Here is a 13,628-nt window from a genome sequence, read left to right on the forward strand (position 1 = left end):
TAGTAGGTAGTCTTTAATAATCAACAGGTTACGACGTTACATGGTTGAATGTTGAAACGAGATGTTGTATATGGTCAATTTCTCTCTCTGACAAAATATACTGCCACATCTTTAGACACACGCAAATATTCCTCATGCTCCCTAGGCCCTGCCGAGGGCTAAGTCAATCAGAGATTATTGAGACTTTAATAATAATAATATTTAATTATTTCTGTTTTCAAGACTAGTACCATTTATCAATACATGTGTAGGCCATTTCACAATTATATACTTTCCACTTGAATAGCAACAATAAGCATTATCATAATTTAAGACTAACAAAATATATATTATTACATTAGCAAACCAAGGAATTTGTTTTTTCCAATAAAAATATCCTTATTCCTGTACATGAACTTCAAATTGGCTACTTGCCTGGTTGCTGCAGAAAGAATAGATACGTATGTGGCTAAACGTCATCATAAAGCTTGGCCTTTTCTAAAAACATACTTGTAATTGTACTTTGATGATTGTGAATAAGCAAAGAATCAATAACAATAAATAACAAAAGATTGTTATTGATATGTATATTATCAAACAGTATTTATGTCAGTATTTTGAAGGGTACGACATTTAAAACGTGTACCAATATCTAAACAAAAATATAAGATTTACATCAAATTGGCCACATTTAACACCCTTCTGTACACATATAATTACGACTCAATGCTATTGATACAATACCTATCACAAGCTGGATATTTTGTAAAAGCAGTACGATATGCATTGTGCAATTATTCCACAATAGCTCAATATGTCATTGAGAACGCAGATCATATCGCCTGGTTAATACAAAAAAGATATATGGAGAAAATGTGTAAAGGGCTAAATTATGTCTTTATGTATAAAGTAGTTTTTAACTTTTTGTACTCTCTACACTAATCTTATTCACCTGTCGATCTGTCGTAGGAAATAGGCACTGCTTTCCGAATCTTCAAATCCTTCAAAGTGCAGTTGCCTTAAGATGTCAACTGTAGCAGCTACTGAGCTACTAAAAACCTGGGCTGCATATTTAACCTGCATGAAATTATGCATAAGTAGTTAAAATGGATAAACAAAGAATATAAGGTTTCATCAAGAAATCATGAATAAAAAATTATCTATGTACAAGTGCCAATATTAGTGCTTTGATTCAAAAAAGGAAGAATGCATAGAACATCATGCGTTACAGTGCAAAGGTAGTCTTACCAGAATTTAAATGGGATCACATGTAGATAATGACATGTGCCTGTAAGTCCTGTATACATCAGAATATCATTTATTTCAAATTTTTAGAGGTGATCTCAATTATATTAATGCTATATATATTTACTATGTGAAAGATCGTTCTTATCAAAATGTACCCAACCTGCCAAAAGGTATTTAACAAAATCAATAGCCTGTAAAGACTATATGAATGATCACTACCTTCATTTTTGCTTTTGAGTAGTCAATGTGGTCTCCTGTTAGCCTATTTGCAGCCCTCATTCCTTCACGCTGCTGGATTTCATAGGAGTTCTTGATATGCTTCCACTTGACCTGTAACGGAGACAAATCATTATTGTGTTTTCATCAATGTAATAGAGCGATTATTAAAAAATGAATTGTATAGATTTGTCAAGTACTATAAACAGGTGTAGGGATATTTCCTTTGTTATATTAAAATTGATCTTTATGCAGTATGTGTATATCTATGTCTACACCGTGGGCATTATACAAAACGATGAACATGAAATGTTTATTCAGATTTGATAGAAATCATGAAAATAAGTTTTTTTTTTTTAATTATCATCCATATACTTCAGAAATTTTGGAGAAGGGTTCACAAAAATTTGATACTTTTGAACTTGAAGGACTGTATCATCTGTTTTCATAGTAAAAAGTTTAATTTGGTCCTTATTATATTAAATACTTCATACACCTTATTCTTCCATTAACAAAATATTAACATTTATATTCTGTTTAAAGATTAAAAAAAAATCACGTACCTTTTCTGTACCATTGAATGTTAACTCTTGTTTGTCTCCAAGAAGATTCCTGAGCAATTTCAGGTTATGGCAAACGTCGGGGATGTAGGTAATCGGGTGTCCATTTGATGGATGGGGAAAGTCTCCTCTTAGATTATTAGGATCCAGATTTGCTCCCAACATGCTCATAGTAGACTTGTTCACAGCTGCACCATCACAAACAATGGCATCGATTTGGATGCCTTTCTCGTGAAGAAGTTGTAGGCACTCCTTAATCAGGCTAGCCTGAAAAGGGGCCGACAACTTCTTCACAAGAAAATATCCAACTGTTAGTTTGATATGCATATTCATCCCAACCACCATGAACGCTAATGCCTGTGTTGCCGGCTCTGGCAATTCCCCTTTCGATTTGGAATTGCCAATATTGGTAAATCCGGTATTGCAATCGCGGTTCTTGTCATATGCTACCTGCCTTTTGATAGACATTGCATCTATCATAAGGGTCCAATGTAATTGAGTAGGAGAGTTGTCTTTAATATATTTTAATGTTTCTATTGATTCTGTAGTGAATCCTGGGTTACCATCTACAGATGCTAACATCTTTCGAAGTGTCACCTCGGATGGCAGGGCAAATATAGTTCTTAGAAATTTATAGCAGCGGGGGGACAAGTAATGTAATGTTAAAGAGAGGTTGAGTAGTTCTTGGCTGTATCTTCTGGCAGAAATTTTGTCACTATTTACATTTTGATTCGACAGTATGACATATGCGTTTCCATGGACAGAGTCGAATGTAGATTGGATGGCTTCATCCTCCATCCCATGGTCTTGCATTGTTGATTTCAGATCCTAGTGATGAAATATGGAAAAGAGTATATTTGAATTCTGGAACCACACTTGCCTTTCATTCAGATGAGAAAGAAAAAAAACTGTGTCATATGTGAGTAAGTCTTGGCGGAGTTTATCAATACATGTGAATCATGGATTATACATGTATATGTTACTTGTTAAGATACAGAATTACACTTCTATGAAGAATGAGCTGTAAAATTATCAACATTTCCAAGATTTCTTTATAAATTGAAATATTTTGGTTCCATGATGTGAGCTAGTTCAATGATTTCAGATAATTGTTTATCATTCCCTTACATACCATGCCTCTGGACTTACATAATTTACTTACTTTTAAAGATTGAATCTTGATAGATTTCTTGATGTTATCCATCTGTGCCTTGCGCTTTTTTATCTTCTCTATCCCTAGGGCTCTTTCCAGCTTACGTTTGGTTGTGCCAGGACTCACTGTGTAGCTGTGGTCATGCAAGTTACCAGGTGTAGGAAGTGGTACAGGTGTCCTCTCATGGTAGAATGGAATAGGATTTGAAACTGGCATCTAAATTGTTTAAGGGATTGAAATATTTAAATGTATTTACATAAAAATGCAAAGGCTTTTCATAATTCTGAACTGGGCAAGTTTAATAATTTTCATTGATGAAATAACAATAATATTGATAATAATTATAGTGAACATTTATAATGCACCGTGTCTGTCAAAATTGACACTCCTGGTGCATTTGTGTGAAAATTGTATAATTGCGGTCCTACTATTATCAATTAATTTAAAGTAAAATACACATACGTTTAAGTTTAACATACATCAGGACATAATTTAGTGATAATATAATTACAATATTCCTATTAACCCTGATCCTGAACTTTTAAAAAAAATGTTTAGTTGATTATAATAATGTATTTTTAGTTATACACTGTAACCACAAAACAACAAATATAAGTGAAAATTTCACTCTTGTGTGAAAATTTATCTTATTTTAAGGTAATTTTGTATGTTTCATTTATAAATCTATGTATCTTTTTGATTATGCTTAGTGAAGAAATTTAAAATAAAATAATAATTGTTATGGGTTTTATTGAACTTGATTTACGGTTTTTGATAATAACTGCTCTCTAATAAGCCACTGCTCTCTTAATTAGAGAGAAGTCAAACCCTTGTGGATAGGTACTTACGGGTAAAAATTACTTAACTTAAAGATATTCCAATTACTTATTTGATAAAAAAGTAACTCACATCTAATGAAGGTAAAGCTGAAGGTAGCAGACATCTCCTCTTCACAGTTTGTGAATAGTTTTCAGGTCCAAAGTGCATCGAGCAAACATATGTTCTTGTTATTGGATCTTCAGTTCTTCCAAGAGCCTTCAACCATTCTTTGCGAATGCTAGGTTTTGTTGGCAGTCTTGGAAAAAGAAAGATCATTTCATAAGAGCTTTGTATCCCATATAAAACTTGATTCTGAGTTTATTGATATAATCATTTCTGTGTATTTTGTAAAAATGAATACATTTCACCACTCCTGCCATGTCAACAATTGAGCATTTACCCCTTTCCACATTTTAACAAGTTCTGAAAAAATAGTCAAATTTGATGGTTCCCTTTACCTTTACATGGCTTTGGTAGGAGGGGGTGAGTTTACATGTCTTTCCAACTGATAGACACATTGCTAAATGGTATTACTACAGATTTTTGTTGTATGCACCTGATGTTTGTACACTAAATTTACACAAATTTGTCATTGCCTTATTTGTCCTAACATTCATAAAACAATGCAACCCCCTCCCTGTCCCATTGCCAACATGGGCACAAAAGGACATTACCTAGATTAATTGTACATTTAAGAAGTTCTCAACATTTTTTTAGTGACCTTGTATGTTTATCCAGCGATGATATTATTAATTTAAGAAATCGTACCTTTAAGAAGTCCTAAAAATTTAGTAACCTGTATGTTTAACCCCCCCCCCCCAAGCGATGTGATTGTATCCATGACTGAAATTATTTTGTTCCCTCAAAAAGTTATCAGTGAGATTGTCAACTTTGCTTGTACAATGTTTTTTCAGTAGTGTATTTTCTTTATGACGTTCAGCTTTGCACAAATAGAAATAATAATAATACTGGCTCCTTGTATAGCACACAGGTCCACCTTCGGTGCTCATTTGATTAATTTATAAAAAATACATACGTGTATATGCATGTAGTACATTGTAGTACATTGTACTTGTATTAACTTATTGTTGACTTTGTCAATTTTAATTATTTACAGTACCGGTAATCAGTGACGTTTTGATCTTTTTTTTTTTACCTTTGCATGAAATAAATTATTTTTTTAAATGACTGAATTTTGTAGTTTTGTACACTTTTGTTCACACTCATTAATATCTTACATGTACATTGTCCTGGATGCCAGTTAAGAGGGCCTTGTGTTTGTTAATCATGCTCGTAAGAGTATTCTTGAATCAGAAGCCGCAACCCCCCCCCCCCCCCCCAAAAAAAAAGGGGGAAGCCTTCAAACGTTATGAGTCTCGTATTTTCCAACCTTGCTTCTTCACTTGCTCCAAGTCAAAAAAACACACACAGGCTCCCAGGTTCATGCCATGTTCCATTAGTGAACTGTGATGACCTTCATTTTTTAAAAGGAAGGGTCAAAATCTATCACGATGAAAATGAGGATTGTAGTAATAAAATAATTTAAGTAATTAAAAATGTATCAAATATAATTGACATACCCCTGGCCCCCCATAGAAGTTGTTTTTAAGAGAAAGAGAAGAGAAGAGGACTGGTAAAAAGAATGACTGGTAAAAAGAATTTTGTTGGAACTTGTAACCCCCCCCCCCCCAACTCGGACACACACACACACACACACACACGCAGCATCGCCTACTACCACTTTTTCATAACTTACCGATGGAGTCTCAAATCCTCTTGAGTCCTATATTTTGACCAACATCCCTTCACTGAACATCTTAAAGGCATTGTGGCCGAAAAAGCTTGATCGGTTGGAAATTAGAAGACAAATAGACTAAAAATATGAGGATGCCAATCAATTATTAGTCGGCACGAAGAAATCGATCAGCTGATGGCCAGCTGGAAGTGTTGTCATAGCAACACATATCCATTTGGATTTAATGGATGATCAAGATATTTGCTATTTTCATTTATTATAGGTACTCATGGTTGTAAAAAAAATGGAAATTTTAAACTTAACATTTGCATTACAATTGAGAGTTCATAAGTACCAAATATTTGGGAAATATCTCCCCCCCCCCCCCCCAAAAAAAAAACAGGAGGGGGTGTGGCCTATGAGGATTCGGCTAGCCGACACTTGCAGACAGAATCAGAACGCTGCACCTCCTCGACCGTCCTCGACTATCATTTGAAGACAAATAGCCGTCACCTTGATATTAATATTTCAATGCAATAGGGTTTATCGATGTATGCAAATGAATTAGTGCTTTGGTTAATTTTGTGTCCTAATTTAATGAAATTCTAGATAATAACTTGTGATTTTCGTGCCTTTTTTCTCGTCTTTTTTTACGATCATTTAATTTTTGACGGTCATACAATATCGAATAAAAATAACAGCGCGTATATTAACGCATCAGAATAATCCACGCTGATTCGCTGAATCACTTGCGTTGCTAGCGCGCAGCATGATGAATAAATTACCCATAATTCCGTACAGTAGATTATTTGACCTCTCTAATTACGCTGATACGCGTATTGTCTTGTACCGTGTAGTGAACATCATTCCAGTACACTTTTCGCGGGGAGCATCCTACAGAATGCATAATTCATAAGGCTCATGAATTATGCAAGGGGGCTTATTTTGGCTTCTAATGGATCCGGACAAAATGGCGGAGCTTGGGGGGCCTGGGGAATCCCCTAAAATTGTATGGTTGTTGTTGTTGTTGTTGGCGTTTAGATGGCGCTCTTCAATCTTGACAGATTATCTGCGCCACAGCGTTCCTTCTTTGGTGCAGGTTCATCTTGTCGAACTGGATCTCATGGCTCACTTTAACTGATGGGGCTCTGTCTTTCCAGACTTCTGTTTTCGAGTTAAGAGTTGGCTCACCTGTCTCAGCGAAGTGCTACTGTGAAAGATTAATTATATTTCATTTCCTTTCACCATTAGTCGTGCATTTTAATCATTAGGATGTCATCCCTATGATTTTAATACTGATAATATTCAAACATTTCAATCATAATCATAATCTCACAGAGGAAAACGCACTAGATCTATTCAAACATTTCAAATCTGTTTGTATCTTTAATATAATCTAAGAGGACTCTAAAATCCGATAAATTCCCTAATAATTGTGTACTCAATCTAACGTTACACATTTCAATCGTCTTTGCATTATCCTTCTTTCTCTTTTATATTTATTGCATTGTAGTAAAAAATGCTCTATAGCTTCTGAAACCTTACAATGGATACATAGTCCATCTTCATGTTGATTAATAATGTGCTGATAATAATTTAATTTGCATTTCCCTAGCTTCAACTGATGTATTATTACTTCCTCCTTTGTATTAAAACCTTGAATATTTTCTGTTTTTGTGACATATGGCTGAATTCGCCATGCCAATATGCGGCTATAGCCAAAAGGGGTTGAGTAGCTAAATGAGAATCAATAAACACATATTTGTTGTATTCGAGTGGCTGCGAGTTATGGTCGTTGGCCACAATCTTAATCATTTTCTTCACATCGATCTGGACTGCCAGTTTTTATGTGGCAATATTTCCTTGTTATTATATTCTTCATCATGTTGTAAATTGGAATGGTATATCAGGGAGAGTGTACCCTCTCTGAGTATATGTTGTTTAGCTTCTCCAGTCAATGACAAATTGTTTCCCTCCTTTGTTGGGGGTATCTCTATTACTCATTTGGCTACCCCCTATACTCTCATTGAACTCTTTGCATGAGTGTATTTCTTTTGTGTTATAGTGCTGGCATTGGTGAATGATATATATATATATATATATATATAATGATTTATTTATTTTTAAGGTAGGTTTTATCTGTAAAAACTTACATCTCGCTTGTATTAGTCAAATTATCGAAAAATGCTTTTGACTGATCAGATCTGTGTCCTTGTTTTGTTTGTTTGTTTTTATTTCCGAAATCCATATATACATACAAGTTGTAAAAAAAACACATACATATAAAACACATTTCAAACGATAAGAAAGTAAGTAAATGTGTAAAGTATAGACAAACGGTTGGATAGCCCATTTCAGAACCATTTTCAAAATGGTCCTGTTCTTCCATGGGGTCCAAAAGCAAAAATCATATTAATTTACATACAATATCAATTTTTATAAAACTCAAAGTAATTTACCAATACACTACCCCCCCCCCCCCTTATCGTTCCCCCTAACCTCACCACCCCCGCCACCCTCTCGATACTGCCAACCCCTCCCGCCACCCCTTTCCAAGTCCTCCAGTGTATATTATCTCTGTCATAACATTTCAAACTAAACTTTTTAGTTCTTATTAAATATAGCCAAACTTCTTGATTGTCGAATGTGCATAGACAATCCATTATACAATTTACTTCCGCGATACAGAAACATACGCTTACAATTCTGTGTTTTCGGTTTAGGCAAAATTAAATTAGTACTTCTAAGGGCATAGTTAGTAGTCTTAACAATAAACTTCTCTTTCAAATATACAGGTGCCAAATTGTGAAATATTTTATACATCAAAGTATAACTGTGCCTAACTTGTCTATTTTCTAACATTTCCCAATTAAAAATATTATGAATTTCACTAATTGGTTTATGTTCAGATAATTTATATTTAAGAATAATTCTACCTGCCCTGTTCTGTAATTTTTGTAACATGTCTACTTGAGACTTAGTGCCCGAATGCCATAACACGTCACCATAATCAAAATGTGGCATTATTGCGGCATTATATACAAGTTTTAACCCAGTCTCATTAACATAGTTACGCAACCTTCCTAAGAAACTAATCATTTTTCCAACCTTTTTACATAATTCATCGGTGTGTACATTCCATTTTAATTCACAATCAATAAAAATACCTAGATATTTAAATTTGTCAACTTGAACAATATCATTATCATTAATTTTTAAGTTCAACCTACTGTTTTCTGTTCAACATATATCCTTGATGTAGTGTACAGCAGAGAAGAAAACGAAATGGAGATTGGAGTGAAATACAGAAGACATAAAGAAAAGAGACGAAGAGAGTATGTATTTGTGTCCGTTTCACTATAAAATGCAACATTTTCCCACTCTAAGGGGGGCAAGGAGTATATCCCCTCCCGGCCTGGTCAATCTGCCCCCTCAAATAATTGTAACCATTCAACCAAGGCCTGCCGCAAGACATTTAGGGGTGCCACTAGAGAAATTTGGTTATATATCTATATATTTTATTAAATTAATGTTGATGGAATAACGTCGGTTTCATGAAAACCGAAGATTAGAAACATCTATACAATTTTTAATTACACTGGGAAGTAGCATTTTGAAGATGTTAATGAGTCTTTCTTCCTCACTTCCTTCGCTCTCTCACAAAGTTTAGAAACAGAATGATTTAAGGCAGGCCATGTGCCTATACATCTCGACATGTGGGCAACGAGGTCTGAGCCCGAATGTCCTTCTATTTGACAGAGAGGTATCCAAATATATCTTATATTTTCCTACCGAAATTACGTTCCCCACGCTCATTCGCTTTACTCACTTGCACCATTTAGCATCAGGATAATTCTGGGCAATGAGATGGCTGAATATCCTCATATTCATGTATCGAGAGGACCGGATATATGAGTTTTTGTATTCATGTACATTCCTCGGTGAGGTGCCCGCATACATTATCTTATCTAGTGTGTTGATCACAAAATAATTATTTACCATTTAAAAAATTATAATTTTCTTTGCTCGCTCGCTCCCAAAATTTAGAATCAAATATGCCCGTTCGTGTGCATATGGCAAATAACGAGTGCCAGAGAAATGTGAAAAAAAGAATTGTATGTGATGGGTTTGGGATCGGGATGACAAAAAGCTATTTTTATTCTTAAAAGGGTGCCGTGACAAAACAAAATTGTTTAACAAACACTGATCTCGTAGACTAAAGACTGCTCCCCCCCCCCCCCCCATGACTGAGCCCACGCTACGCCACTAGTTCTCAGTATAATAATAACAGTACATGGTTCGTTAGCGGCGTGAGGGCATGTGGGGGGGGGGTGCAGGAAGGAGGTTTTCCCCCTTTCTTTTTACTTCTTAAAAATCTATAAACTTCCATTTCTAATTGTGATTGTTATGTAATGTTATGTTACTTTGTCATGTTATTATATCTTGCTATGTTATGTTACCTTAAAATGGAAGAATTAAAAATGAATCTTAAAAACAAAAATATGTCATTAGGTGATGGCCAAAGTTAATAAATTTGTTCCTAAGTCTTTTGCGATCTTATTAAAAACTTTTCGTACGAATACAATTCAGCTGGCAGATTTGACGGGCAAATAACTCCCACCCCCTCCTTTACTCCCTCTGCTACAATGCCCCCGAGGAGGGGATTTGGGCAGGTGCTATAACTCTTTGTATACTTTACGCTCTATATTACATAAATTCGAACATCCTAATTGTTTTTATTTTTCCTGTTTCAATCGAGAATATTCCAGCATATCGGAAGTGCTACGTTTACAATGAGAAAAAACAATCACACGATCGGAAATCCGCTCAAACGAACAATGATATATCGGGATAAATTCTGTCATAGACCACTCTACAACACACAGTCTCCTTTTAGACAACAATTACTACATGTTCAAGGTACAATGATATAGGCCTATTCAGCTCGTTATATCAAATAAAATTATAAACGCTGTTAATTTTGTCAGTAACTTTCGGGCGCAGAACACATTGATTAAACACGAGGTCGCTACTCTTCTATAATTGGAAGAACATTTCATTACAAGTTGATATAAACGTCGATTTGTCAGTTAATGTGCATAACGTCATACGAAAGATCTAGAAGAGCTGCAGACAAATAGACGACGAACATTTTGCCAATTAGAAAAATCGACGCTTTGTCAGAGTTCACTTCAAGCTTCGACTATCAAACTGTTCAGAACAAACGATTCTGCAAATAATCACCAAGTATAGAAATATAGAAATGAGCCCACACATTCGGATACTCCCGAATTTATTGCGGCAACTATTTCAGAAAAAAGTCAGGAGCGCTTATTTTGAACATCATCAAAGTTGATATTTGAGGAACCAGGCAGCTGGAGATAAAATAAAATACAATGGCTTCAGGAAAATCCCCAGTGATCGGGATTGATTTGGGTACATCGTGTTCCTGTTTAGGAGTCTTCCAGAATGGGAAGGTGGAGATCATTCCCAATGACTATGGAAACTGGACCACACCCAGTTGCGTTGCTTTCACAGAGAGGGAGATACTGATTGGAGATGAGGCCAGGGATCAGATGTCAGAGTAAGTGATTTGAGATTTAGTGCACGTTTCATGAAGTGTGACATTGTTCCACGAAAGAAACATTTGAATATATAAACGTGTCTTCATAGGGAAATCCAGGACCCAAACAGTCGCGAACCCCTGAAGGAGGATCTAGAGAGAAAGAGAGAGAGAGAGAGAGAGAAAGATATATATATATATATATAGAGAGAGAGAGAGAGAGAGAAAACCAAGTACGTGTATTTATAATCCGACATTGTTACCCCGGCCTCAATTTAGCGAGCTGGGAGTTATGTCGGGATGATAATTATTGTTCCCACTCCACCCTCTATGAGCGATTCGGAGGTCCGGTGAAGTCCCCCCCCCCCCCCCCCTTCCCCACAAAAAACGATTGTTTGTTCCTGTCACAGATCTCCCTACTAATATTGACATAACATGGTATTTGGGCCTATGTGATAGGTAATTCTATTTTCCTGTTTCTCTATCTGTTCAGGAATCCCAAGAATACAATCTTCGATGCCAAGCGTCTGATTGGGCGACAGTTCAATGACGAGGTTGTACAGTCAGGCATGAAACACTGGCCCTTCACCGTCATCAACAAGGACGGCAAGCCGATGCTGCAGGTAAAGCACATTAGAGAAACCAAGACACTGTCTCCAGAAGAGGTCAGCTCCATGGTTCTGACCAAGATAAAGGAGACAGCAGAAGCTTACCTTGGCGAGAAGGTCACCGATGCCGTCATCACTGTTCCTACTTACTTCAACGATACAGCGACAGGCGACCAAGGAGGCAGGGGTGATCGCGGGTCTTAACGTCCTCAGGATCATCAACGAGCCAACCGCTGCCGCCCTCGCCTACGGTCTCGATGAGAAGTCTGACGGTCAAGAACTGCATGTTCTTGTTTTCGATCTCGATAGAAGTAAATTCGACGTCTCACTCCTTGTCATTGAAGATGGGATATTCGAGGTACTGACGACGGCTGGAGACGCACATTTCGGCGGAGAGGACTTCGATAGCAGACTCGTCAGCCATCTCGTTGAGGAATTCAAGAGCAGGAACAAGATAGACTTGATGACTAACCGAAGAACACTACACCGCCTTCGTAAAGCAGTGGAACGTGCATCAAGCAGCACTCATTGCTGTATCGAAGTTGACTCTCTTTTCGAAGGCCTCGACTTCTACACTAGCATTAGCAGAACACAATTCGAGGAGCTGTGTTCGGATCTCTTTAAAAAGTGTTTGCAGCCGGTAGAAAGAGTACTGCTGAATGCCAAGATTGATAAGAAGAGGATTGATACAGTAATCCTTGTTGGCGGATCGACACGAATCCCGAAGATCCAGAAGCTTCTTCAAGAATTCCTGGACGGAAGGGAATTCAACATGTCCATAAACCCTGAAGAAGTTGTAGCCCACGGAGCAGCGTTGTATGCAGCCAATGTACACAAGATCAAAGATATTGTCTGTTTGCATGTTGCTCATCTATCTCTTGGTATCGAGACGGCGGCTGGCTCGATGACAAGTATCATTGATAGGAACACCATGGTGCCAACCAGAGCATCCCAGAGATTCACTACCTACTCGGACAACCAACCAGGCGTCTCTATACAGGTGTTTGAAGGAGAGAGGGCTATGGTCAAGGACAACAATCGCCTCGGCCAGTTTGAGTTGTCCGGGATACCTCCTGCTCCGCATGGCGTCCCTAAGATCGAAGTTACTTTCGACATTGACGCCAATGAATTATTGACCGTCACTGCTAAGGATTTGATGACGGGCCACACCAACGGGATCACTATCCACCATGATAAGAGACTGTCCAAAGACGACATCGAACGCATGATGAAGGATGCTGAGCGATTCCAAGCCGAGGATGATGTGCAGCGCGAAGGCATCGCCGCCAAGAATCTTCTACAGGATGACACCCTCAACGTCAAGTCCGCACTCACATGGCTGGGCTCTGATGTCAAAAGTACTGTGACAATTAAGGCCGTCGATGACGTCACCCATTTGCTTGAAAACAACTTCTCTGCTGACTGCTGCTGTCAATAATGATCTCGTTTCCAAGTTGGAAGATCTACAACAAGTCTGTAGCTTAGTTATAGCTATACAGTGCGTCCCAGAAAAAACGAAACCGAGAACTATCGATGTTTTATCATAACTTAGTCAAGTTTATAATTAATAAATTATAAATGTCGTGTTTTTACATGTTTTTTTTTCTCAAGGGGGGGGGGGGGGGCGGGCCGCCCCCCCCCCTGGATCCGCCACTGTTCATGAAGCACCTCCATCACTTTGGCAGTGAATATTCTAAAATGCACAGGTGGGAAGTATCCATCGTGTCTAAGATCTATGGATATTTTG

General features: G+C 37.1%; 1 long non-coding RNA gene and 1 pseudogene across 1 annotated transcript; one reads left to right on the top strand and one right to left on the bottom strand.

Annotated features, from left to right (window-relative positions):
- Nucleotides 1–937: 937 nt before the first annotated feature.
- On the bottom strand, nucleotides 938–2,086 carry LOC115921043. The gene is made up of 3 exons (XR_004062712.1): nucleotides 2,007–2,086; nucleotides 1,447–1,557; nucleotides 938–1,056 (listed from the first exon to the last, which is right to left on the bottom strand). It is a non-coding gene; the product is annotated as an uncharacterized LOC115921043 (long non-coding RNA).
- A 9,020-nt stretch (nucleotides 2,087–11,106) lies between these two features.
- On the top strand, nucleotides 11,107–13,400 carry LOC764141 (annotated as a pseudogene).
- The last annotated feature ends 228 nt before the right edge of the window (nucleotides 13,401–13,628 follow it).

Source organism: Strongylocentrotus purpuratus, unplaced genomic scaffold, assembly GCF_000002235.5.
Source record: "Strongylocentrotus purpuratus isolate Spur 01 unplaced genomic scaffold, Spur_5.0 spur5_scaffold_1, whole genome shotgun sequence".
NCBI classification, from domain to species: Eukaryota; Metazoa; Echinodermata; class Echinoidea; order Camarodonta; family Strongylocentrotidae; genus Strongylocentrotus; species Strongylocentrotus purpuratus.